A 26,453-nucleotide genomic window follows, 5' to 3' on the forward strand; every position below is an offset into this window, starting at 1 on the left:
AGGGCGAGAAACTCGAGACCCCATCGAGGAGAGCTAAATGACGCCGGTATGCGAGGGAAAGTTCCGCACGTCGTCCTGGCCCGCCTCCACGCGTGTTCCGACTGCTTAGCGAGTCGTGCATAGAGATTAGCTATGTATTCCCGGACTATAGCAGATCGGGACTATGAACTAGCATAAGGAGGGGTAAGCAAAAATGAAGTATGATTATAAAAGGGTGTCTCGACACATGTGCAGAACTGTATACATGCGAGAAATGTGCATAACAATGGAGATCGACTCGCGATGAAACAAACTCATGTCAAAGTTTCGCACAGGTACATCTGCGCTGTCTGTGTGGAAAAGCTCAGACAAAGATTCGCTTCGAAACCACGGTAGTTGCAGTAAGCCATTGCTGATTGAGCCTGTACGGGGAGTTCATTAAGGACATCAGTGAGAAGCCCTCCGTATACTACTGTAACCGAACGCTCGAGAGAGAAAGGAACCAAGCAGATGTAGCTTTTTTTGCCTGTAATGACCATCCGAAAATGATTGGTGAGAGCAACGCGACAGATCACCGTCATTCTTTCTTCTATGTTGTTTATTGGAATTATTTTGCCACTAAAATTGTGTCAATCCTAGCGAGGGGTGAGGAGATTACAACTCCTCTGCGAAATCAAGGGCTGCGGATTCGAAATTCGGAGTTAGGAAGTCGCTGAGCAAGAGCGCACGTTCTCAGTCTACGATCTCCCTCAAGGCAAAATTTAAGCAAGCGCAACGACAATTTGGGTGTGCCATATCAATCAATGAAATCTTCCAGCGCCATCGAAACTCGGAAAAAAAACTTATCCGGGTGTTCTGTTCTTGTAATACGAAGGAAAATAAGTGCTGGTAACTGTCGTTATGGTTACATGTCATTCTTCTATGGGAAGTTTAATGCTTTAAACGTTATCTGCGCTTGTGAAAGTAAATGTTGTCCTCTTAAACGTAAATGTTATATGATAGCCGACAAAAACCTGCACTAACGGGGCCGTCGTGTCAAAACATCTGCTTTTACGAGGCCAAAGGACGAGGTCTGCGACCACTTCGAAAAATAGTTCTCGCAGACGCTCTCTTCACACTGCACGAAACACATAGGCTGTTGACACTTACTGATTCACTTCATGCTGCTCACGAGATTAAGATAACGCACGGAGAATAACGGTTTTAAATTACAAGCATGCAGCCATTCAAGTTTTGAAGCAAGTTGTAAGTGAGAGTTCCATTTGGGGAGCTGAGATTAATGTTCATGTATCATTAGATAACAGATATGGCTTCTTGTAATCAGACAGCACGCTCCGTGTTGAAGGGAACTCTAATAACTTCAGCTTAGGCCATGTACAGCGCCGTATAAATGAACTTGCATAAACAACAATTCACTATTAAGACGTTTCATGGTAGCGCAAGAGGCCCATCAAAGTCACGTTCGCTCCGTGATGTCAGGACAATTGTGTTTTGATCGAGCAGAGGTGACGAACAACGCATTCACTAATTTTCCCAAGCCATTACAGATATCCTGCTCTCTGAAATTTACTTGGGACATTTATTTTCGTCTGCGCAATTCTGCATATCGTTAGGAAGGTCAAATGGTGAATCACCTGCGCACCATTACCACCGCTAAATAAACATACTCAACCACAGCATTCTTTGTATTGCATCTAGACGTAAACGTACAGGTAGGACTCGTATCAATCGCATATCAGAGAAGTTACTAATGCCGGAGAAGGAAACAAAGCACTGCTTCATTTACCGCATCTAAGCGATTCATTTGGTTTCCATGTTGTATGTGATGAACGAAGGCCGAACCTCCATGGTGCTCAAGATAACATAAATTTTATTAAAGCCAAATTTTCTGATAAGCTGAACAACTTAGAGACCCTTGTTTGGCCACCCATAACGAGCGCGCTTCTTTTAAGAACAGTTTATGATAAATAGAAAAACAAGTTTCCAATATTTACGTGGTCGTCTTTGAGTGAATCTACTGTATTGCCTGTTTAATAAACTTCTCTGCGAACTGATATGCGGCCCATGAAGATGTCATTGATACACTGTTTCCTACGCAATGATCGCATGCTCTAGCATCGGTGAGATCACGGTACTATCATTAGCAGTGTGTTTAGCATTTCTGACATTCAGAGTACTTTGAAAATTTTCTTTTAGGCGGTAAAGAAGCAGATTACGCCACTAAGATGCGCGAACATATCCGTAAAGTAATGGATGCTCTCGCAGTAAATGTTCTAGGAAGATTACAGGACGTCACGGGAACTGCTACACTGAGATGGAGGGTTGAAGTAATCAATAGTGGGTATACAAGGGAAGCGTCAGTCTGAATTAAATATTTCGACAAGGAAATTTGTGCTGATCGAGGCAAGTCACCTTGTCGGAACGGTGATAGAGTGTGTGACATCCTTTGTTGAATCACTATTCGTTACAACATGTCAACACGTCATTTAAATGACATAAGAGCATTAGGGGAATTCAAGAGTTATTATATACGGCAACTTATGCATGCGCAGACGACGTGAGAAAGTTGTTGCACGTACATTAATCGCATATAGCACGCACTACAGCCAGGACTCCGAGTTTTTATCGCGGGCGAGGTTCATCACTTACTGTAACCTGATTCGAAGTCTAATATATTTGATGAACAACTTGATAGATTGACCTTAAATTACATTTAATCACTGATTTACCTTTCTCTAGTCAACGATTCTTTAATACGTGGTCCAAAGCACTTCGCAAGAAAAAAAAATCGTTCTTTAAGCTGACAACATTTTTTTTATTTAGATGAAAATAAAAGAAATATACTTAATCACGTACAAAGATGACGGCAACGTTTCTTGAAGTATTCGTAATAATAATTAGATTTTTTTATTTAAGCGCAGAAATCTAAAAAGCAAAGACGAGAAGCGATTTCGAGGGCATGAGCAGCAAATCTAGCCGTGTCAGGGTCATTGCAATTAAGATTTTTTTTTTCTTTAAGATGGAATCAGGAGTTACGACACTTCTCGCTTGCAGAGAAACTTAACAGTGAAGGAACGCACGTGCACCCCCTTCCTTCAAAGCAAAAAGGTTTAAGAACAGACTCCACGACATCGAATTAAACATAAAAATAACAGATACACTGATGAAAGCAGCTAGAAATGCATTGTGTAACACAGTACATGCGGATGATGTGTTGATAAATGTGTGCAGTGTTGTAAACCATTGATTTTATGTGGCTTGAAACAATATTTCGTTTTAGAAGCAACATGGGGTTAATCGTAAACTACAAGTTTATTGGGCGCGAAAGATTGCTAAAAATAAAGAAACGTTGCAATAAAAATAGGGCCCATTTTGTTGAACTATTAAAGTGTGGATATTTGCAAGCGATAAGCTTACGTGTGAGCGAACGCTGCCGTTATTGCTTACAAATACGATGCATTAATATTAAACAAGACTTTCCCCCGCGCGGCTCTAAAACCAGTGGTGACGTTGACTTCGGACTCACGAGAGAATTTTTGCCAGTGATCTGAGTAATTACGCGCATACCGCGAGAAGGCTGAGACAGCAAATCATCCGGTGTTGTGATCTGTGTCGCCATTGCTTAGAGATAGTTAAAATGCAAGCAGAGATACAAAACTAATCCAATAAAGCCTGTATGTCGTTCTACATCAAGGTATATATTCGAAATGTCTGTTCGAAATTACTTCTGGCATTGGCGAGTACATCCGTTCTGTGAAGTGTCATTTGTGTAAACACTTATTAGTATAGTAATTAATTATTTAGTAGCTGGTTTTACGAGGTACATACCACTGAAATGTCGATGCAGCGCAATCAAGAACGCTGCACCGGGCGTCGCGTCAAGTTTATCGCGTTTAAATCTGCAAACTACGTGCAGCAAAAATTATACGTTGACGTTTGTGGTGTCCAGAAAAATATCCATGAAAAGCAATGCTCATACGCGAGAAATTTACAAGTCCACTAACTCTCTCTGTGGAAATCTCTCACCTATGTTCTGAAACTTCATGGAACAAATTTATCTGCAATAAATAATTGATATTGCTTGTATGTTGCCACTACCATAAGCGTAGATAAATTGTACAGGTCTCTGTATTGATGGCTACAAGCTAGACATGCTGTGGTTTTTAAGTAAAAAGCAACAAAAGCACCTTCATTTCGGAGGTATAATAATGGTGCGCTCACCTCTGTGGCCTTTACGCTGTTCTTGTTAGTCTAAGACTGTCAACGCAGAAGAGAAGGCTTGATTGTTCCACGTACTAGAGCACAATTAGCACACAAAATTTCTGTAGACGTATAACGCGTGACCTGGCCGCCAGCGACAGTAATCCATCTCATGCCTAGCATCGCGCATCACTCTATACATTCAGCGCGTGTTGGCGCTGGGTAAATTTTGAGCCTTCGACTCGTCGGAGCCACGGCTGACAGGTAGCAGGGCAGCGATGAATTAGCGCCCTAATAGCTTGTAGAGCGACATAATGTGCGAGAAACGTAAAGGAGATACGAGACTTCCGAGCTGTATTCAAGAGACCGTCCTTGTTTAACATGTCGTTAAGCCGTGGAAAGACCAATCACAGGTTCCTTTACTTTCAATGGCGCCCTTCGTTTCAAAGCGTCTTAGGACGCCGTAAAGACTGCTGCGTGTTGCCCGACGTAGCTCCGACACCCATTTCTCTTTCCTTTCCCTTGCGTCTGTCGCTTGCAGGGCGCTTTCTACACAGAGAAGGTTAGGAAGAATCTCCAGGCGGCCATAATTCCGAGGCGAAGCCGACCTTTTTAGGTGAAAGTGCCGTCTGCTACACCGGCACCAGCCAGCCGCCCGACTGGCGGAAGTGTAAGCACCATTTTCGGGACTGGAAACAATGCAGGCTGAGGGCCAATTACACGCGGAGCAGCCATTGGACCGCGGACTGTTGGGTGCTCCTTCCCCGCATGTGGGACCAGAGAAAAGTGCTTTCCGAAAGGGGCTCGCCTATGGGCTCGGGAGACCATACCGTTACCGTGGCAACAAGGATGGCAGCCTTTGAAGTTAGGCGCTGCCGAGAAGAGGAGAAAAAAAAAAGTCTCTTTTAGACCATTCCCGGAGGAGAACACTGGGAGGATCCAGTAAACGAATGCGCCTGGATGCTGTTAAACCATACTCTAAAATCTACGACCCTGCCGAGGCTATATACTGCCGCCAGTTCTGCGAGCGCTACAAGGAAATGACCGCAATTTCTAGAGCTTTTTGGAAGTATGCGGTGTTCTGTTCGCTTTCTTGCAACTGTTCAGGCTTCACAGAGTGCTGCGCACTTTTTTCTAGACAGTCTGCGAAGGCGCTTTCAGCTAGCTGAATGCTTCCGATGCAGTATGCATGCAAGCTCATCCAGCGGGCTGGGTGCGGCCCATGGAAGTAATGCGATGCGTTCTTTCTACTTCTTCGAGCTTTTACGCGAGCGGAGGTGTTATCAAATCCAACAGCATCTCTCTCTCTCTCTCTCTTTCTCTCCCCCTCCCATATTTTGGCACATTCCTACGCTATGTTGGCGAAAGAGCCTGTAATGGGGCGTTGTATCGTGTGCGCGTGTCTGCACGCTGAAGAAGCGTATAAACAGTCTGGAAGAGTGGGCTAAAATAACGCGAGTTGGCACAGGGCGTGCCACGTAGACGAACTATAAGAAGCGTTCAAGAAGAGTGTAGAACAAAAAAATATATATTCCGTTCATGATATTGTGTATCGGACTCGTGAATTTTAGAAGCCAGATCGTGCGATGTGTCAAGGGTAACAAGACATCCTGGAAAAGTTAGCTTCGGCTTGCTTTCTTTTTTTTCGAGTATAATTTCTGTACTTTTCGTAGGCGGGCGTCAGCATGTTCGCAGTTGCTCGCTGCCATGGCTTTAACTTCTCACGTCTCTTTGTAGGGCCGTGTCGCTGGTGTAACCTGAAAAAGAAACAAAGGAAGCGTGACATTTTAGCCATTGAAACACTTCTTATGGGAGCGTTGTAGAACATGTCTAAAAGTTAATCAAGTGTCAGTATAAACAACTCTCTTGTTTTTGGACTTGAAACCTTGTTTTTCTTTTTCTGTTTGCTCCGAAAGATATACAACACACAAAGCATGCGATGGAAGATTTCATTAATAGCATGCGTATCGAAACGAAGAAAAAGCAGTGTCAAGCATCATGGACGCGAGAAACAGTGAAATACACCAATTAAAATTTGGACTTGTAGTGACATCTCCTTGGCACACTGGCTTCACGAGTCGCGGAACATATGCGCAGCAGCGTATGCTTCTGTGCTTCAAATGAGCATTTAATATAATATATAAAGAACCCCAGGTGTTCAACAAATAATTAAGAGGCCTCGGCTGCAGTGTTCCTCATATTGGACCAATGTGCAGCTTCCCTCATGTACCTCACAATTTAACAAGTGCCGCATGTGGTTTGTAACGTTCCCTCAGTTATGAGTGCGATCGTGTTTGCCGTACTTCAAGCACATAAGAATTCGCAATGTGATTTGCTGACCCGCCGTAGTTGCTTAGTGGCTTGACCGTTGCGCTATTAGGTACGAGGTCGCGTGATCAAATCCCGGATACGGCGGCCGCATTTCGCTGGGGAACGAAATGCAAGAACGCCCATGTACCGCGCATTGGGTGCTCTTTAAGGAACCCCAGGAGGACTCCGCCACTACCGCGTGCCTCTTAATTAGATCGTGGTTTTGCAACGTAAAAGCCCAGAACTAAGTATGATTTTTCGTGTATGTAGGTGCAGTATTGCGATTATTGTTGCGTTTAGGCGCGTGGGCATCACCACTCCAAGCTCTGTATGAACAGTGCCTGCTGCATGACTACACCTGAGGCCACTTGGTCTGAATTTGATGACAAGTAACGACAGTTATGCGCTGTCGTGCCAGAAAATAGAAATTAAGAATAGTCTCTTTCACGTCACGTTTTCATGTTTTGTTTGCTATCAGGCCTGTTTCGTGCTAGAGAGGAACACGAAACAGCATTAAGAATGAATAATATAGAGAAGCAAGAGCACCAGCATGAGTGAGTGCGGATCAAGGCAGTCTCTCATTGGTCGGCTGTGCTGACAAATAGGCCCGGGCATTGCGAAACAGTCTTAAGAAGAGATAAAGCAAATTCGCGCGAGAAGCTCCCCTCTCGCACTCGGTCGAACGTTTAACGTTTTTTAAGCTGCCGCCAAGGACAAATCTTTGCTTAGACGATAATGGCTGACATTGATTTATACGCGGGAACATCAGCGAATTAGGAAGCGGAGCATGCGGCGATAGTACAGGCCGGCTGCCGGTTGTTGCAGCCGACAGCGGCGGAGTGCGTTCCTAAACGTTTATAATGTCGAGAACATGGAAGGACCAGCACGGCTTGGCGGTGGACACAAATCTCCCGAAGTGTGATAAGACTCCAAAGAAGTGCATGGCTGCAGAAATGAGCAAAGCCTGAGAAAAGCACCGGGCCGAAAAAGCGTTGTATAGCTCCAGGCGCGTATGTCTGTCAAGTTGTTCCAGGCCGTACTCTCAGTTAAGTGCGTCTGTGGGAGAAAAGAACGTGACTTATCACATGCGGCATGTGATACATGTGGCGGCAAAATTAGTTCGTTAGCTTTTTTTTTTTTTTTCCAGAAGCGCTTCTACCCCAGCTGTCTTACGTTACCAGCGCTTTCCAGAAGCAGTTCACAACAGGACAACACACCTTTCATTTGCTTTTCTCTTATAACGCAGAAAAAAGACGCGATGTATCCTATAAATTTTCAAAGGACATGCCGAACACGCATTGTCACAGCATACTTAGTTTTGGTGCTTAGTTTGTTCTATACACAGAATGTAGTTCACAGTGGAGTCTCTCTATTCCTGTTTTGTTTTGCTATCATTGAGCGGCAAAATAAAATTCTGCATAATTATTAACCCCATAGTCAAGCATTACTCTCCTGCAAACGCTTTCAATTTTTCGAGGTTGTCTGAGACTAATAATTCATGCTGGAAACCAAAGAATTGATCAATGCGGTGCTTGATTTTTACAGATACCTCGGATGATGAGCTCCGATTATTGAAAGCTGATTTGAGATTGCTGTTATTGTCTATTCTCGTGTAGATTCGTCTAGGTAAGAACCTGTCACTCATTCGTGCCCACGTTAAAATCCATCGTGGTGGCATAGTGGCTTTGGCATTGTGCAGCTATAAGGCCGAGGTCGCGGGATCGAATCCCGACCACGGCCGCGCTGCGTTTCGATGGGGGCCAAAGGCGAAAACACACGTGTACCGTGCATTGGGTGCACGTTTAAAAAAAAATCTCACGTGATCCAGATTAATCCGGAGTCCCCCACTACAGCATGCCTCATAACCCATATTGTGGTTTTCGGACACAAAACCCCAGAATTAGATTTCTTTTTCCACTGTGTTCAAGAGAATAACTGGAATACGACATAACCTTGCTTTCATGAGCCTTTTCGCTTCGTGAGAATTCGAGCTTTGTCAGGATGGTACATATAGACTATATTACCCAAAAGTACCCAAAGCCTCTTACTGCGAATGTCGATAGCCCAAATTGCTGTTGTAATTGATATCAAACAGTTTTTGCTCGCTTGTATTTTAAGACATTACTAAGAAATTATCTTATATAACCCATTACGTGTACTGACATATAATATTCAAATGACATTTTAGATCCAAATCATTCGGCTCTTTAAAGAGGTTGCTTAAATGAAATACACTACTCCTTCCAAGGCATTTTAGACAAGATGCGCCTGGAATTAGGCATTTCTCGACAGCTATCCAATCACTAGCCTCATCCCGTTCGATCACACTTGGTGCCAAACGAACAATCACGGGTATTCAGGATCATAAGGTTGGCTATTTTGCCGAAATAATGACGTACCGCAATTACTGATTGCTTTTCGGGCAAAACAAACAACGCTCCTGCCGAGAGTAATTCTCCGCTGTATAATAAGTTCATCATTCAATTCCCACATAAATGCTTCCAGCCTACGCTGGATAAATAAGGTGTGTTTGTGGAGTCAAACGCAGAGTATTGTGAATCTCTAATTATAAATGCGTGAGACAATGTTGTGGAGCGAATGTAGCGAAATCGCGGGGGGGGGGGGGGGGCGAGGGCATTATACAATTACGTTGAGTAATGGTGCATGCAGAACGGACATTGATTAAGGAAATAATTAGTGTGCACGCAAATTCATTCTTACCTAAAATTAGCACTGGGTTATTAAGATATACCACAATACAATGTGCTATATTCAAGGCATTTCATAATGACTGCTACAGTGTTCTTCCATCATCTCGGAAATGACCTTTTTTTTTATTGAAATGAAAATAAAAGAAAGAGACGTAGTCACCTTATAATGGTGACGGCTACTCCTTTTCTCGTAGCGGAAGCAACAATATAAAAAAATATTTAGAAAAATAAACAGAAACCACTTCATACGGTCAGAAAACCACAGTACAGTCCTATACGCCCATGAACATAACAGTATAAAAGTCAAATGCAAGTTGCACCACAATGAGTTCGTAAACAAAGTCACAAACACACACAAACGGCCGTGATGTAGAGTTCGATGAGCATATAAACAGATCAGATGAGATGAGAATTACACAGCGTTGAAATAATTCACGCACAGAAACGTAATATACAAACACCAATAATTACAAATAGAAGAACGTTACAGTGACATCGTGCGATTATTCAGTGCAATACCTAGTATTTTTTAATGATGCCCGTGTCTTCATAAAAATGTTCAAGCGCGTTCAATGCTTTTTGCTCTGCTATTTTTGATGGCCATGGGCCCAGCAATTTTGCGAGTGAGAAAGGCCGATGAGGATCAATTGAGTGTAGCTCTTGTTCAAGCTGCCGTCTTTGCATCTCGTATATGGGGCATTCGAGGAGTAGATGTCGGACATCGTCATCGTCGTGGCCACATGAGCAAGCTGGGGAAGGAGCCCGTTCGATTCTATGAAGGAAATGTTTGGTGTATGCTGTCCCAAGGCGCAGTCGATGAATTAGTGTCTCGGTACTTTTAGAAAGTTGTACATCCAGCTGGTATTTGAGTTCAGGGTCTAGTTCGTAAAGGATTGATTCCTTAGTGTTTTCATTAAACCATGTTGACATACACAAGTCTTTCTTTAATACTCTCAATATCCGTTTTATGTCCATTGGTGATGGAGGTAAATCTGCCAATGTATATATAGCTAAACTTTAGCATCGTTTGATATAGGAATATTGCTAAAAAAATAAGCTGTGGCTCATCATCGTGTGCTGCACTGTGTGAAATGGTGTTCACGTTGTGCAAAGAACATTTTTTGTTGGAGCCCTTCGCAGTTTTGGGTTAGAAGCATTACTATATTAGTAAAGAGAACCACCATGCTGATGCCGTTTTGCTTCGTCGTAAACGGCGGCATGTTCGGTACATTGCGAATGTTAGTACTCGTATAAACATACTATATGATAAGTTAAACATTCAAATATAGAAAGCACCAAGTTTTCTTCGCGAAAGATCTTTACTTTGCCCGAATTCCAGAGCAATGGTTTTGAAAATGACTTCAAAATAAAGTATGAAACCGATGTATGTGCTTGAGATTTCAAATGTATACCATGTCTTTTTCTAAGACTCACATGCAGTTAATGTTGTACAAATACAAAGATAAAGGAAAAAGAAAACCAGATAATTACTTTGCGCGTTGCTCAATTGAACAATCTGAATGTATGGCCAGATTGTAATCCAACACGCTATTTTAGAGACGTATTCTCGAAAAAAAAAAAAAACGGAGGTAGAGCCAGGAAAATGACACGTATTGAGCCGTATTTCGGTCTTTCAAGGAAAAAAGGTTAATACAACTTTCTTTTAATGTTTTGCTTTCTGCACCTTTATTTCACATGAACACGTGTAACTATCACGGTGGGAAGACATAGCGACGAGAACACTGCTATAATATTGGTCGTCTTGCTTTTCCCAGCAAACGGCAACACCTGCACCATCGCATGGACGCTACGCAATTGCGCAGGTTGATAAACATCAGTGAACAACGTACGTGGTAATACAGATCCACTGAAATATCTTGAAAACGCGGCTAAACTCGCCAGTATATTTGTATTTGGTAAGCGCTGGCCAAGCTTCTGTTTACGCATCGCGTTTTGGCGTTGTTTACTTTGTATTGGGGCGAGCACAGGAAGGCAAATGTACGCTCAAATAATCGCACATACGCGTACTTATTGCAGGAGTTAGACGTCACTGACTACACATAAGCTACCCGCCCCCTCCCCCTCCCCTCCACTTCATGTTGGCCTTGTAAGAACGAGACGTGAAGCAGTCAGAGTTTTGGCATGCCGTTCCTAACATTTACAGCTTTGTTGACGTCTTAAGTTTCTATACGCATTAGTATGTATATACAAATTCGTGACGTGTAAGAAAACGAAGAACAAGACACACATTTATAAAAAAAAGATACGAGGAACAAGCTTGACCGTTTTAGGTTTGTTTATGCTTATGTGACCTGCCCTGTTTTTCTGGCTTACGCAGTTCACGCGTCGCGACGATGTTAAATATCCTGTACTGTGCCATGCAGCGGCTTTCACCTTCACGATATAATTGGTTCAACTAAATTTTGACTTTTAAATATTTCCGCTAACGTTAACGGCAGTAATTTTCCCCTGTTCTGACGCGGCACCTAAGAACATGCATATAACGTTTCGACAAAACGAAATCGTATACGTGAGCGATTCCAGAGGTACGATTATTATGCATGTTTGTGCGTGCTTGCTTCGGCTGTGGTCAGACGTCTCGCTGCTGCAGAGACAGCACAGGTCATTGACACCACCTCACCGGAATAGTAACATTGTTTCCCCTTCCAGCGTTGCCAGGTAAAACCGAAACGTTTGTTTACCTTAACGACTGAGACAACAACATCGCGCGCGCGAGCATGCACTTATCTCAATGCACTTGTATCGAATTACGATGTCGAGACGCTCCATAGTACGGATAGAATAAAAAAAAATGCAAAGACAGTAAGCTATCGGCAAAGAGAATGCTCGGGCCATGTACATTTGCGCGAACATGCACGCTTTGTTGGTGGAGCGTTCCTTGTTGCCTCCCTCCCCTCGACACTTATTAGTGAAAGTGAGTGGTGAGTACGTGATCTCCTTCCCTGAAATAAAAGAGTGATTTTGGCACCATAGCGACGCGCTTGAAGGGAGAACTCACACGCACTGTAATGTGCCTCAAATCACTCGATAAGTCTTTTTGTTTATGTACTTGAGGCATTATCCCTGCAACAAGCAGAAATGAAAGAGAATAAATTAAATTAATATCTTAGGTTCTGCGCGCATTAACCACTATTTGGTTATGAGGCACACCTTAGTGGAGGACTCCAGATTTAACGACCACCTGGGGTTCCTTAGCGTGCACCTAAACCCAAAGTACACCAGCGAGAGTACACGAGCTTCTTTGACCACTTATGATGAACCGCATCATTTAACACAGTGAGCGAAGAAAAGAGTCTGCTGCAGCTTTGGAAGGCGCCGTGAGAAGCTTACAAAAAATTTCGGGTGAATTTTGTGCGACTTATCGGAAGTAAATGGAAAGAGAACGAAGATACAAACGTTCACACTTTACCATTTCATGACTGACATAGTTTGGTGCAAATTATGAACTAATAAATGTCACTGCGTGTAATAAATATTCCATGGTAAAAAAGTTTCGCGTGCCTTTTAGTTGTGCGGAAGTTTTGGTTGGCGAGGAAATAAAAGAAACAGATTTTGCAATATCTTTATGGCAGTATGCGAGTCGTAATATTTTACGCAAACCGGCGAATTCACATAAACTTCGTTGCTTGAGAATTTCTTAGTCTTTCCCTATACTTTGCCGGCATCCGCCGTGGCTGCCCATTGGCTATGGTGTTGGGCTGCTGAGCACGAGGTCGCGGGATCGAATCTCGGCCACATTTTGATAAGGGCGAAATGCGAAAACACCCGTGTACTTAGATTTAGGTACACGTTAAAGAACCTCAGGTGGTCCGAATTTCTGGAGTTTCCCATTACGGCGTGCCTCATAATCAGAAAGTGGTTTTGGCACGTAAAACCCCATAATTTTTTTTTTTTTTACTTTGCCGGCAGCTTTGATGCTGATATGCGAGTACACGACGTTGTGTCCTCTTGTATTGGAATGAATATAGGCCAGGGATCGAATCCCAGCCATGGCGGCCGCTTTTTGATGAGGGCGAAATGGAAAACACCCGTGCGCTTAGATTTAGGCGCACATTGAAAAAACCCAGGTGGTTTGAACTATTACGGAGTCCCTCACTACGGCTAGCCTCACAATCAGATGGAAGTTTTGGCACGTAAAACTCCATAATAATAATGATTAAAATCAATCTATGTGACCCTGTTTTTCATGCCGATGTTTTTTTCTTCTCACGCCGATGTTTGTTATGCCGGTGTTCTCACAATGCTTTACACACCGGCTAGATGTTTTGAATAAATGTTTTTACAGTAAGGTGCAACATACGGCTGCACTGTGTGATTGAGGAAAATGCCGCACATATTCATTAAAATAGCGGCTGGCTGTGTAGGTAAATACCGCCCAAGTTTCTTCCCGTTTATGGATAGATGTAAGTTGCCATTAGCGAAACTGCGTCAGTAATTTTCCGAGAGCCTTAACCCTCGTCACCAGCCCTAGTTGAAAACCGTAGAAAACCAGTTTAGAATGAGAGTTGTACGTGTCATATACATATTAGATATGTGATGCATGTGAACCTATTCCAGAGTGTTTCCGTAGCCAGATAATGCTGCGAAAGAGAGAAAGAGAGGTCATAAGAGAAAAGCAGGTGACTACATTGCAGGGCATTTTGTACTGATGCTTTCTTTTGCAATAATACGTAACAGTTTCCTTGTACCCGCCATGTCAGCCCATAGGTTTAATTCTCAATCTATTAGTTAGTGCTAAATCTGATATATATGGTAGACGTCAAAGGCTGAATTTTTTCCAGGCGTCAGGCTGCGTCACGTTTTGACGCGAATACCACTTGAGGAAAACATACGCACAAAGCGGCTTGCGCGTAAGGAGAGCTTTGAGCTACGCCGACGGGCATTGAACAAAAGGCGGCTCTCTTTGACGCTGATAGCAGCCATTTTTTTTTTTTTTTTTGTCACGCGCGCTTCGCGCAACCAGAGGTGTTCTGGGAACAACGGAAAGCATTCTTTGGAGAACGCCGACTGTGGGCCAACAAGCGAAATCTGCGATTCGTTTTTTTGATCTATTGCGGCTGCTCAATGTATAAAATGAAAGTAGCGAAGATAAGGGAAGCGAAGAACGGTGCGAAAGAAAATTACGAGAGCTTTGTGCACTTCTTTTAGGAAGCATCAGAACATCAAGCCATTTTCTTTTACTTATGCATGCCGTTATTCCTGACACGTTTGCACACGGAGAACATTGCATAAGCGTGCATTTGTGCGAAAAATGGGTTTAAACAAAAAAGCAGATTTTGGGAGCTCTTAATTAAGAATGATTACACAAGTCTGGCGTATGAACCGGACGTATGAACTAATATGGCGCGACTCCTGTCTTTTTTTTTCTTTTTTCAGAACGGCGTACCTTCCTGCTCCTTAATTGCGTAGCAAACAGATGGTTCCTTGCGCACTGAGAAGCTGTGACTTCTTAGCTGGAGTGCGCGCTTCCGAGTTCTCCAGCTTAACATTAGACGACTGGGGCACCACGCATGACACATAAATATGTTCCTTGCGTTTGCTTGAATATGAAATTAGTTGCGGAAGTTCCTCACCAAGGCAAATGTATGGGGAACTTAAACACTTACGTTATTTCTTCTTGGCTATATATGTGCATGGCTGGCTCAGAGTTGCACACCAGCCTCGATGACAGAGTCAATACAGCTTTGTTTGCTTTCATTTTTGAAAAAACGCGTGTACACTTATGCACCTTTGGGGTATCGATGACTTCAAAGTTGGCCTTTACCCACCAACCTTCTAAGGCCGAAATAAACATTACCTCAGTCGATTAGATTCAGATTCACTTATAGAAGGACCGGGGTCAAAAAGCCGTCGCGAAAGGTCGGACGAGGGTAACCGCCGTGCTGTTTCCGGCGCAGGCAACAGCGGCAGCAAAAAATATATAACAAACCTTGAGTACCACAAAGGAACAAGCGCATCGAACTATTGAGTATTCCAATTCAATAAACGATTAGCTACAACTATATGAAGAAGAATACGAAAGGCAAATGCACGTTCATGCATGATGAAATGGACTTCACACAGCACTGGTGGCTACGTGAATAGGGGGCTGAGTAAATCAAAGACAATGTTACGAAAGTATAATCTGTGAAGGGCTCCTGGTAGGTAATATTTTACTCCCAGTGTATCGATTAGTGCACCGTGACATTAAAGCATGTTCAATTGATAATTATAGTGAGTGCTTCCACCAGAGTTCAATAATTAAACCCGAAATCAACCTCACTAAAATATCACGTAGATTTTCGGAGGTCGTTCTATAATGCAATATCCGGCGCAATATTCAATATTGCTCGTGCACATAAGGGGAACCGGAATGGGGTTCCTCGTTTGCCAATACGTTCCGTGAGTTCATTCATGAAGACGTGCACTCGGATTTCTTTTTTAATCCTTTATTTCTTTTGGGGCTGCACGCGCAAAGCACGCATATTCTATTGGAAGAGCAGAGACATAAACGTTGTGGCCCCAACAGCACAGCGCGAATCTTCCTAAGTGGTTGGTTGTATATTAGTGCAGGACGTCGTCGAATAAGGGCCCACGGGGGGCGGGGGCCCCACAGAACAGAGTTTTATCGAGCGTCGCGTACCATCTCATCTGGCGATTGGCGGCCGGACGCCTACATGTCTTCGGAGCGCGTGTTGTTCCAGGCGGATGTAGACAATGGGGAGGCTGCCGGGACAGTGACGCGAGCCTGCATTTCCCAGAGGCCCTTATTGCTTTTGTTTCGGAGCATCCATCCTTCATAAACAAGGCTGGGAGCGAATGCGACTTCTTTGTTTGTGCTGCTGCTGTTCGGCTGATTCTTCCCGCAGCAGCCGACAATGCGAAAAAAGCGCATTGCGGCGTTGCTGGTGACCGATGCGGTGGCATCGTTTATTTCATATCTGCAGCTGCGCTGGCTCTAGATTTGGCGGCGGAGAGCAGTGTAGGCTAACCAGTTCACCCGCAAGCTTAGATATATCATGTCGTCTTTGATTGAACGCTGATTTCTGAAACTTTGGCACCAATGTAGTTGACGGACATGCTCATTTTGTTTCTTGACGATACGCGAAATACCATCGTGCGTTCGCCCAACAATTCCACAGTATCGAAATAGAAACTTTTAGAAGGCCAACTTTCACGGATTGTCTGCAGATTGCTGAAACAGAGGTGCATCTGACAATAGGTAGACGTTACAGTGCAACGTTGTGTGCGTTTACTTCCAGTATGCTTAAAGAAGGCCTACAAAGCTTTCACGTAAAGTTCACACATGATTTTCATACCCATAACGCACAGCACAGGAGTGCATGACACGTGGCAGCTTAAGTAAGTTCGTAAGTTCATGCACAAATCAGGCACAATTCAAACGCATTCTTTAGTTAGCACCTTAGAAATACAAGCAACAACGTCCTAAAGCAAGACACACAATAGTTAATCATACATGTATATGTATATATATATATATATATAATCTGTTGAAGTTTCTTGGTCTTCTTGAAATAATGTTACGATTCTTAATACAATATGTTGCAGTGCAGTTGCTAGCCGTTCGTAGATTTTCCGTCGACGGAGACTATCTTTTCTGAGTGTACTTTCTTATCTCTTGTTCCCTTATTACATCCTTTTCCTTTTTTGTGAGCGGCTTGATTACCGAATTACAATAGAAGGCGTAGAATAGAATACTTCCCGATTCCTTACAAGGATATGCCGTGTTACCTGCTGCGATAGGCATTTATTCTTATTTTTGACCTAGCCGACTCCCGTAAACCATTGTAAAATAACATTGGTAGAACAACTTATGGTCGTTCACTTGGGGTTGGTTTTGGTTGAACGCAATGTTTCGATTAAAATGAACACTGAAGCTGCGAAGCGAAAATGTATGCGGGAATGTTGCAGCTTCACCCGAAGAAGCGATAGAAGCTGAAAGAAATTAGTGCACTAAAATACAGCACAACAAATATATCGACATTGCTTCGGTAACATGAGTTTCGCTAAAGTATTTTGCAGTAAAGTGCCACGTTTTAGCTTCAGCTATACCACATGCATATTTCGGTCGGCGTTCGACGTTTTGCTAGTTGAAGAAAATGTTTATCTCTGCTTTTCTGTCGGCGTCTCGAAGTTGCGAACGTAGTTTCCATACTTTTTGCGATTTTGCAAATTTATCCAATACTTTACACGTATAATTGGGGGCCCAAAGCAAATTCCTAGTGTACTCGTCAAAACAACCTTACATATTAAAATACCAAACGTAGCTAACCTTAAGGTATTGGCAGTCACCAAACGGTAAGTGTAATGCTTTCAATGTGTGTTTAAAATCACTTTATTAGTTAGGCATGAAATAGATCTTGTTGGGGAAGGTCCTTGCCTATGGGACAGGTTCTGAACAGATGAACCTTTTTGTTCGTCCTCCGCACAAGGAAACAGAAAAGATTTAAAGTGTTATGAAAATATGTGACAGCGGCACGAACGAGTGCGTGGAAAATGGTTTAGTGCGTGTAACTTTCCAGCGTGATGAGGTTACGTTTGTCGTCTGCATGACGTGCGTGGCTGCGTCTCAAGGACTGATTTCACTTCACCTTGCCGCGTATGCAAGATCAAGCAAAACGCGTTATCTCTGCGACTGAGCAAGCGCAATAAACTGAACTGAAGCTCCAAGCATACACAAAACTGATTGAGTTTGATAACGCTCGCGTTTCTGGTACGTGCCAACACACAAAAATGAAAACGCGGGGCTTTTGCACAACAGTGCCCGGAAAAACCTATGGCTGCAGTATAGCTCTATCCAAAATACGAACGATCAATAGCGCACGCACAAATACTAGTACGAAGCGCTGAAGGGAAAGGTGAGGTGAAAAAAAAAAAAGAAAGGGCAATAAAGGATGCTCCAGCTTTGTCCTTGAAAAAAAAATGTGATCAGCCACACATCAGTTTCAGAAAGCGCGTAATGCACAGAGAAGCGTAAGATGAAGTACGAACGACTATTCCGAAACAACAAAGGACAAATGTGCAGAGCGTGGTATAACTGTATGCCCAAGTCATATCGCCCTAGTTATTCACAAAGATGGTACTGAGATGTGCATCCAACAAATCATCTACATCGCTAACGCGGGCACCTAATACCTTCTTATTTTTTCTTTTTTTTTTGCTATGTCTAGAAGCAACAGAAAGAAAGGCAAGCATAAGCCATGCACTATCAATTTGCTGCCACATCCTGCCACTTTCAAACGCGCGCGTTGATAACTGAACACGCCGGGATTTCATCCGCCTTCCGTTTGATCGCTAGCATCGCCGTATATCTGGCATTGCGACGGTGGCCCCAATGGTGTGATACTCTCTTCGCGTACTGTATCAACAGCGTATCGCGTCGGCTTTGAGGTTCACACAACATGCGTCGCGGCCCTGATTCCTGTTATAATTCTTGCTTTCTTTTTTCCCATGCCGCTACCCAAGCACATACGCACGCACGCACACACAAAGAAAGGAGGTCGCTAAGTTATGATAGTCTGGATGACTTGCTTGAAATTTTCTCTCTTTCATGTTTTATTCGTTCGCTTTGGTCCATGGACACCCTCCTTCGAATTTTCAAAGCTAATTTTCAAAGCTAAGTCAGGGGCTGGAATGCGAAAAGGGAACGTCGCCAAAAGAGTGTTTAAAGCAAAGGTGACCGTCTCCACATGAGTAGTGTGGGCTCGCCTTAATTCTCGCGGTTTAGCTGCGTCGGAAGCGTTTACCAGCAAGAAAAGCTATGAAAAGAAACGCGCTGAAACGCAAAGCTGTCGTTAAGGTAGATAAATTTAGTGTCTTTCTCGTTAATCTACCAACTTTGCTCTTGGGACGCCCTTATAAGTTCATAAATCGCGTATGGTTCCTGTATATGCATTTGTATCGTCAATGCTTTTAACATGGCGTGTCCCAGTGACAAATGGCTTACAAAAAAAGCAGAAACTTTTCGAGATCACGTCAGCGAAACCCATGTCAGTTGCATAGAGTGGTTTGTTCTCGGCGACTTCGGCAGAAATGTTCCAACACTGGCGCCGCGCATGTGTACTAAACGGTCGCCGTGCAGAACTTGTGCTAATTCAAAAAATATAGCTGCTGAAAAGACAAAGTAAGTTGGTGTAACGGCAACATGGTGGTACTTGCAGGGTATTTCAATTCTGCTGCTGCTACTATTTGAGAAACACTTGCTCTTTTTTTTTTTTTCGACAACGTCAGTCAGTCGATCAGCATGAAAATTGCAGCTGTGGCGCCGGTGTTCTTCTGTACTCGCTCATATGTATGCCGCCTACACCTTGACATCTTTTTTTTTTTTTGCATTCTGATGATCACAGAAATGTTTTGTTATAAAAGCGAGCTTACTGGCATTTTCTGTAGTCTATGAAGTGGAGCAGTGCCACAATTGTTTTGAAACACTACATCTACAAAATAGTGAATCTCTTCCCCAACATCTAGCTTTAAAAATAACCAGGGTGCATTTTGGTGCACCCATATTGAAACAGCAGGCTGAAGTTAACCATATTAAGTTGCACTCAACCGGCGCAAAAAGGAAGCTTTCAGTGGTGTCATGTTGCATAGAGTTCCGGCTACGCATATGAACAGCGTACACGAAGTGCGCAGTAGTCTGTGTGCTTTGCGAATTGCATGTTTTGATGGGTGCATTCACGTCTGCTATATTTGTTCTGGGAACTCAACATGAAGTGAACCAGTCACGTGAACTTGACTCACGTGGCGCAGTTTGTAAATACTATTTCTATCCGTCAACCCTAGATGTAGAAAATGTTGACGAAAAAGGAGAGGCGACGTATTAGTGAATCGAACTGAGTCTCAAACCCTGTAAGAGTTACCATTTGTTGGGCGTGTTGGTAAACTGACTTTGAAAGCATATTTAGCGCCAGCGAACAAGGACAGAAGAGAGAGGACACCACAATACTTGTTAGATAGGGAGGCGGATTTTTTCGATGCATGATTAAAATTTGGATGATGTGGCGGTACTGTGCATGGGTTAAATAGATGGTTGTTTCCTGAAAATAAAATTGTTGTAGCGCATTGTGGTGTCGTCTCCCTTCTGTCCTTGTTCGCTGGCGCTAAATATGCTTACCCTGTAAGAAGTTCAAGCAATTTAAAATTTAAACCGCATATATGAAAGACGCTAAGCGTGTAGAAACTCATTGGGCCTACGATACTGTTGATGTGTTGATTGAAATGTAATTCCAGACTATGGGCCGTTGTTGGGATTAAACTTACTTGTTTCGGCGACGCTGAGTCCCAGATAAAATTAGCACAGCCATTCACCGCCGTACTCAGCGGTCCTATGCGCTTTATTGCGTTCGTTATCGCAGACATATGCCTGCCGAGATGAAAACATTTCATAATGCTCCACAAACTACTGAGCGCTCACTTGGCTTAGTCACGAGAGAAATAATTTCAAGCTGATGCACAAAACTTCTGCAAAACCGCTTACGTTGTCTGAAATTACTGAAGTATATCAAGTCCCTGAGGCTTCTGTAATATGCGCCTTAATTTATGAAATAATATTTGAGGTGAGTTAAACGAGCGAATACTCAATAGTACTTGCGTATTACTGATCAGCGGCTTTAGGTCGCAGCGCTGTCTTTGAATTCTTCGAAGAATAAACTGAAATCGAAACCAGGATTCAATACGTATGGAAACAACTGTTACCATGCAGCAGGTATATAGGCAACAATTGTTCGTATCTGTGCAACCACCTCGGGCATATACAGTGAGTGGAATATTCATGCTACCATTACAAAAAGGTACACAAAGCTTTGCGATGTTTGCATCATGTCCACGCATGTAAATTCTCATCTTCACTGTGGCTTCAGCTCGTGAAAGTGAGCACCTACCTTCAAAAAGAGAAATCTTTATAGGGAAAGAAAAAAGGACATCGAGCTCGGAGTCCATTTAGTGCTTTCAGTGCGCGATAAGATTGTACAACCACATCAGACAGTCAGTGATGAAACGGATTTGGCATGGATAATGCGGACACATACTTACGATAGGAAATCAGCTTCCCCGGGTCGCATTCAGTTTAAAACTGACTACAAGAACTTCGTTACATCGATATTCATCTTTCTGCGCAACAATTGATACGCAATTTTCTCCTCCGGCTTGTAACAACAGGGAAACGGGTTATATGAAAAACTTGGGAACATATCACGCACTACGTGTTTGTTTGTTTGTCTTCTGATAAAAGTGAAGTTATCCCTAAGTTAGTACGGGATTTAGTACTGTGTACTAGATGTTTTACTAGCTTAACAAATTGACGCTCCGCCGAACGCGAGGCGCAGAGACTGTGCAAGGCCTTGGCCGAGCGTCTCTCCGTGGGCAAATGCGACGAGAGTTGAAAGCCGGGCGAATGGGAGATTACGGGATATCAATCTATAGGTGATCAAGAGGGAGCGGTCATCAATAGGGAGCGCTAAAAGCCGCTATAAGTCAACGATTACGACAGGAGTCCAACAGATTCATAAAAAAAATAATGAAAAAGTAATATCTATCTCTAAGAGATAGGAGGAGCGGAAATAAGGGAGGGAGATTACACATAAAAGCTCACATCGAAAGCGTGCGTATCCTAGGATCATAGAAATATGTAACACTTGCAAAAAAAGAGTCGTTCCGTCAATGACTGCCCAGAAACGATAAAGAGTGTCGCCACTTTTAAACGCAGTTGACTTGGTGCGCGAGGCCACAAGCGCATATCAGCTTCATAAACGTGACGCAAGCCGAGAGAGTTTGCCACTTCAGATAGTTCCCTCATTTGAGTTGTGTAAGTCGGGCACATCAACAGAATGTAATCTCGTGTTTCCCGTCACAGTGAAGAGGGCAGGGGCACACCCCTCTGTTTATGGTCTGCTGGTTCACCTGAGTGACAGCCGCTTCAACCATGAGTCGATGATATAGCAGGCATATCTTTGTTCCTGCAAATTCCTGCTGTATCAGCTGCTGGAGGAGCGGTACTGTGTTGCGCTTTTGCTGCCCTGCCTACATCGACTAGATGTGCATAGTCACGTGAACCATTCTTTACAAATGAGGTTATGGGTACTCGCCGTGGTGGCTTAGCGGCTAAAGCGTTGCGCTGTTAAGCCCGAGGCCGCGGGGTCAAATCCCGGTCATGGCGGCCGCATTTCGATAGGGGCGAAATGCAAAAATATGCCCGTCTGCCGTGCATTGGGTGCACGTTAAAGAACCGCAGGTTGTCAAAATTAATTCGGAGTCCCCCACTATGGCGTGCCTCATAATACTGTCGTGGTTTTGGGCACGTAAATAAGTAGAATTCGATGTGGGCGTGGCTGAAATCCTGTGCATAGAGACAGGCGTATGGGTAACATCGTTTGCAGTATACTTATACGCGGTTCTAAGCATACAAGCTTTACTGCGCAACAAGATATCTTTAAAACTACATAACAGTTTCAATACTGGCACGTGTACTTATTCATCCGGTGACCGCTTTTCACCAGATAACAAATGTTAAGCGTTATCGCTCGGTGCAGTACACACCTGCATGAATCGAAAGTTTCTCGAACGTTACCGATGGTTCTGTCCCTTATCTGGTGTCACCGAACCTTGCGTAATCTGATTGTATGCGCGACACAAATTGCGCAGCACTTTCTGGAAGACACGCGGACACCAGCGATTAGTCTGGAACCTTCGACGAGTCATGTGTAAAAGCCGACGCGCTTGGCCCGCAGATCAGATTTTCGACGATCGCCTTGTTTTGCTGGGCAGAAGTTCGCCCAAGAAAGAGTTAAACTTGTGGCTCATAGTTCTGACGCTGCGCCGTTCTTCACCGTCAATAGAACGTGACCATACAATTATTGCATACGCTTAAATGATAGCACAAACAATTATTGCGGCAATCCACAAGCTGGACGAAATCGTGTGAATGAGAAATTCTCATGCAGCCGAGGGTATTGGGAGCCTACAAAAGAAATTCAATATGTGTTTCTAAGAAAGAAAGTTTCGCAGTGTACAAAAAATGTGTTCTGGTTGCCGGACCAGAACGTTTTTTTTTTTTTTTCAGCTGTGAAGCTTTCTTTATAAAGAGAACCAGCGTAGCCTCGAGCAATATACTTTCAGGCGAATGACAGTTTGGCCCTTTCATGAAACTTCCACCACCTTCCGAATTTTCGCGAAACTTATTTGTCACACGCATCGTCCCGGTGCTTCGAGTTGTAGATTAATTCGGCCTCGCCCTGGCCCCCTGTCAGCCTCCGGCACAGTTAGAAAAGATGATGCAGCGAACGCTCCGTAAAGGCGTTGGTCCTGTGTTCGTTCTCCGGAGCAGGATAGCTTCTTCAACAGCTATGTTGCCGAGAAACACGTATGTGCTTTTTCTATAGCTTCATGCTACTGCAAGGAGGATGACAATTCCTTTTTTTCAATATAATGCGCAGTATATATCCCGCTTTCACTTCTCCTTTCCAAACCACTCTCTTGCATAGACATGCTCGCTTCACAAATGAAAAAGAAGCATACTCTTTGCTAAATAGTAAATAAAGTTGTGCGATACATGCACTAATGGCATCGCCATCGTAACGTTTATATGTAAGCTGAACATTTACGCTACAGTCGCATTGTTGAGCTATAGTTTGCAAGCTCATCATAGTCGTGAGGTTGTTCGCAGACGATGACGTGACGTCTCATTTCTCGTTCACCCCATGCACCACAGTTGCTGTGTCACTCTCCACCATCGTATAACTCAGCGAAATAGTCAACACGTAAAACTATTCTTGCTGTGTGGGGACTCGGCCTACGAAATCTTGCAGAGTCCATATTAATTTCGAGAGAGAACAGTTTTGCAGAGATCACTTCAGTCATCACGTGCAAGAAACTCTCTGGCGTTTTGCACTGCTGTAAAAAAAGCTGCAGTTATGAATGAAAAAAAAAACTGGCTGATTAGCAGCACTGAGTAAATCTCATATCTAACAATCCACTCCAATAACTGCGCACTGCATCAACAGAAAACGTAATGTCGACAACAACATGGCTTCGTCTTGAATTGCCTTTAGGTGTGTAATAATATATAAACAACTATTATTACCATAATTTGCTCCACAACGTTGCCCCTAACATACCACTCGGAAAGGCTGTTTAATAATTTACGATATCTTTGATGCGTGACAAGAAAAGCAAGATCTGCGTTTTAACATAAGTTACTGGTTAATGAATAGCTTCGTTAAGGTTGGTGACGTCTAAGGCTCAAAAAGGTGGCATAGCACGAAGTGCTTATGATGGTTTGGTTCTCACACGCTATTAGACGCACAAGAGTTTGTCATGCGCATGCTTTCGAACAGGCCTCACATTTTCTTCTCGATACGCGCTTTCGCAGCTTACACAGTAGTACCGCAGCCAGCCTACATTCTCAGCCATATTATTTTATATACTTATCGAGTTCAGTCAATGTGTATGCAAAATACAAGAGATTTCCAGTATCATGTGTGCACGTCGCTGATGTATATGCGCTATTTTAGTTTTCGTGGATGGACGCCGCCATATTCTAGATGGTGGGATATCAATAGAAGCATGAGATGACTTTGGCGGTGCGTCTTGAAACAGGCATGCTTGACACTGGTAAATATTTCAAACGCTATACTGTTTTCCTGTTCGAATAGTGTCCGGAAACATTGTGCGTCGGCGTCACTGTACACACTTCATCTCATAAAATTGTAGTCCACGGAAAACTTTCCAACTTTGGGTACACCTGCGGTAAGATATTAAAGCGTGGGCGACTGGTGTGTGCGTACGTACTTAAGTAACGTGGAAGGTCCTAGGCCGTGCAGTCTCTCGGTCCCGTGCACGGTCTCCGGGCTGCCGTGGCTTCGCAGGTCATACACACAGGAGCACATGGATCGGCGGCGCCGGCGTGGTGTATACCCCCAGTCAGCCTTCAGCCGAGTCAGTGGGCGTCTTCGCGCGGTGCCCTGCGTCGCGGCCCGCACGCTGGTGCATCGCTCGCCGTGCCCGTCGACGTCTGCCACAGCCGCCTCCGCCAGCAGGCGATGGGCCCTAAATGGAGAGACAATGATGGCTCGCCAGCGCGTCTCGGCGCGGACGCTTAATGTCCCTCTTTATGAGTATACGCTCGGCGCCAAGGGCGGCAGGCAGCCTCGCGCTGTTTACGTGTGTATGCGCGCAGTGACGACCAAGATACGGGAAAGGGATGAGACAATAAAAAAAAAAAAGAACACACAGGGTGGTAAAGGTGCTATCTCCGACCACGGGCCGCTGCTGCGAACTATTCGAAAAGTGTTCGAACGTTATGTTTATGGCTGTGTGCCCCCTTTCTTTCTTCTCGGCGGCGCGTCGCGCTCTGTGGCGTGGTCGTGAAGCACGCGAGCACATTCGAATGGGTCTCGCCGCATGCCACGCGCTGGCGGCGAGCGCCGTGTGTCTATGTGCCGCACACACACGTGGGCTGTTTGAGGACCCGCTTCGACGTCGTCGCCGCCTCCGACGCCATTTCGTGTGTGACCCAGCCTTTTCGCCGTATGCCGTTCTTGTCGCCCGAGCGCTCGACGTGAGCTTGACACGGTGAAGTGCGTGCGCTCCCTATATGTGTGTGTGTGCGTGTGCAGAAGCTTGCGGTGACCGTCGCGTCGTGCCGGGGACTGTTCGACGGACTTCAGCGATGCGTTCCGACAAGGTCGCAGAATGAGGTGGGTCAACTCGTCTAGACGCCCCCAATTTTTCGCTTCCAACATGCTATGTGTATCTTTTCAGGGTCCAGGTATAGTTCTGTCTGTACGACTTTAGGTACGAACGCATACACATATCATTTTCTCGAAGGAAACATTCAGTGTCGTATGATTTGTGAACTGGAACCAGTATGAACCTCAAAACGTCAGAATATGCATTGTATACTACTTTACTTGGCGCGCGTGTGTTTTAGTTCAACTATGTTTCTTGTTCACCAGACAGGTTTCCGCCGGACACTGGATTATGTAAATAGACGGTGCTTGATACAGTCGTATAACCTGGGTACACGTGAAGTTCGTAGCGTTCCGCGCAGCTCCGACACTTCGCCATGCACATGCGCGAACCCCACGAAAGCGCTGTTTTAATATATTTTGTATTTTTAGCATGCCACATTTTAGGTAACAAATGCTGATGCTTGCAAAGAGAGAAAGCAGAAGAATTGAGCCCTATGTATACCTGGACTTTTAGTGTATGTGCGATTTCCTTGAGTGGAGAAAAAAA

General features: G+C 44.0%; 1 long non-coding RNA gene across 2 annotated transcripts in view; it reads right to left on the reverse strand.

Annotated features, from left to right (window-relative positions):
• Positions 1 to 1,829: 1,829 nt before the first annotated feature.
• Positions 1,830 to 26,453, reverse strand: part of LOC126530791 (uncharacterized) — a 30,062-nt gene continuing 5,438 nt past the window's right edge. Inside the window, exons 3-4 of one of the 2 annotated variants that reach the window (XR_008612533.2) lie at positions 25,005 to 25,262; positions 1,830 to 5,936 (exon numbers count right to left, since the gene is read on the reverse strand). This is a non-coding gene — a long non-coding RNA (uncharacterized lncRNA). Of the gene's footprint in view, positions 5,937 to 25,004; positions 26,209 to 26,453 lie in introns of those variants that run through there. The other variant, XR_007599509.2, reaches the window with a different exon arrangement.

Source organism: Dermacentor andersoni, chromosome 5 (genome assembly GCF_023375885.2).
Source record: "Dermacentor andersoni chromosome 5, qqDerAnde1_hic_scaffold, whole genome shotgun sequence".
In the NCBI taxonomy this organism is placed as follows: Eukaryota; Metazoa; Arthropoda; class Arachnida; order Ixodida; family Ixodidae; genus Dermacentor; species Dermacentor andersoni.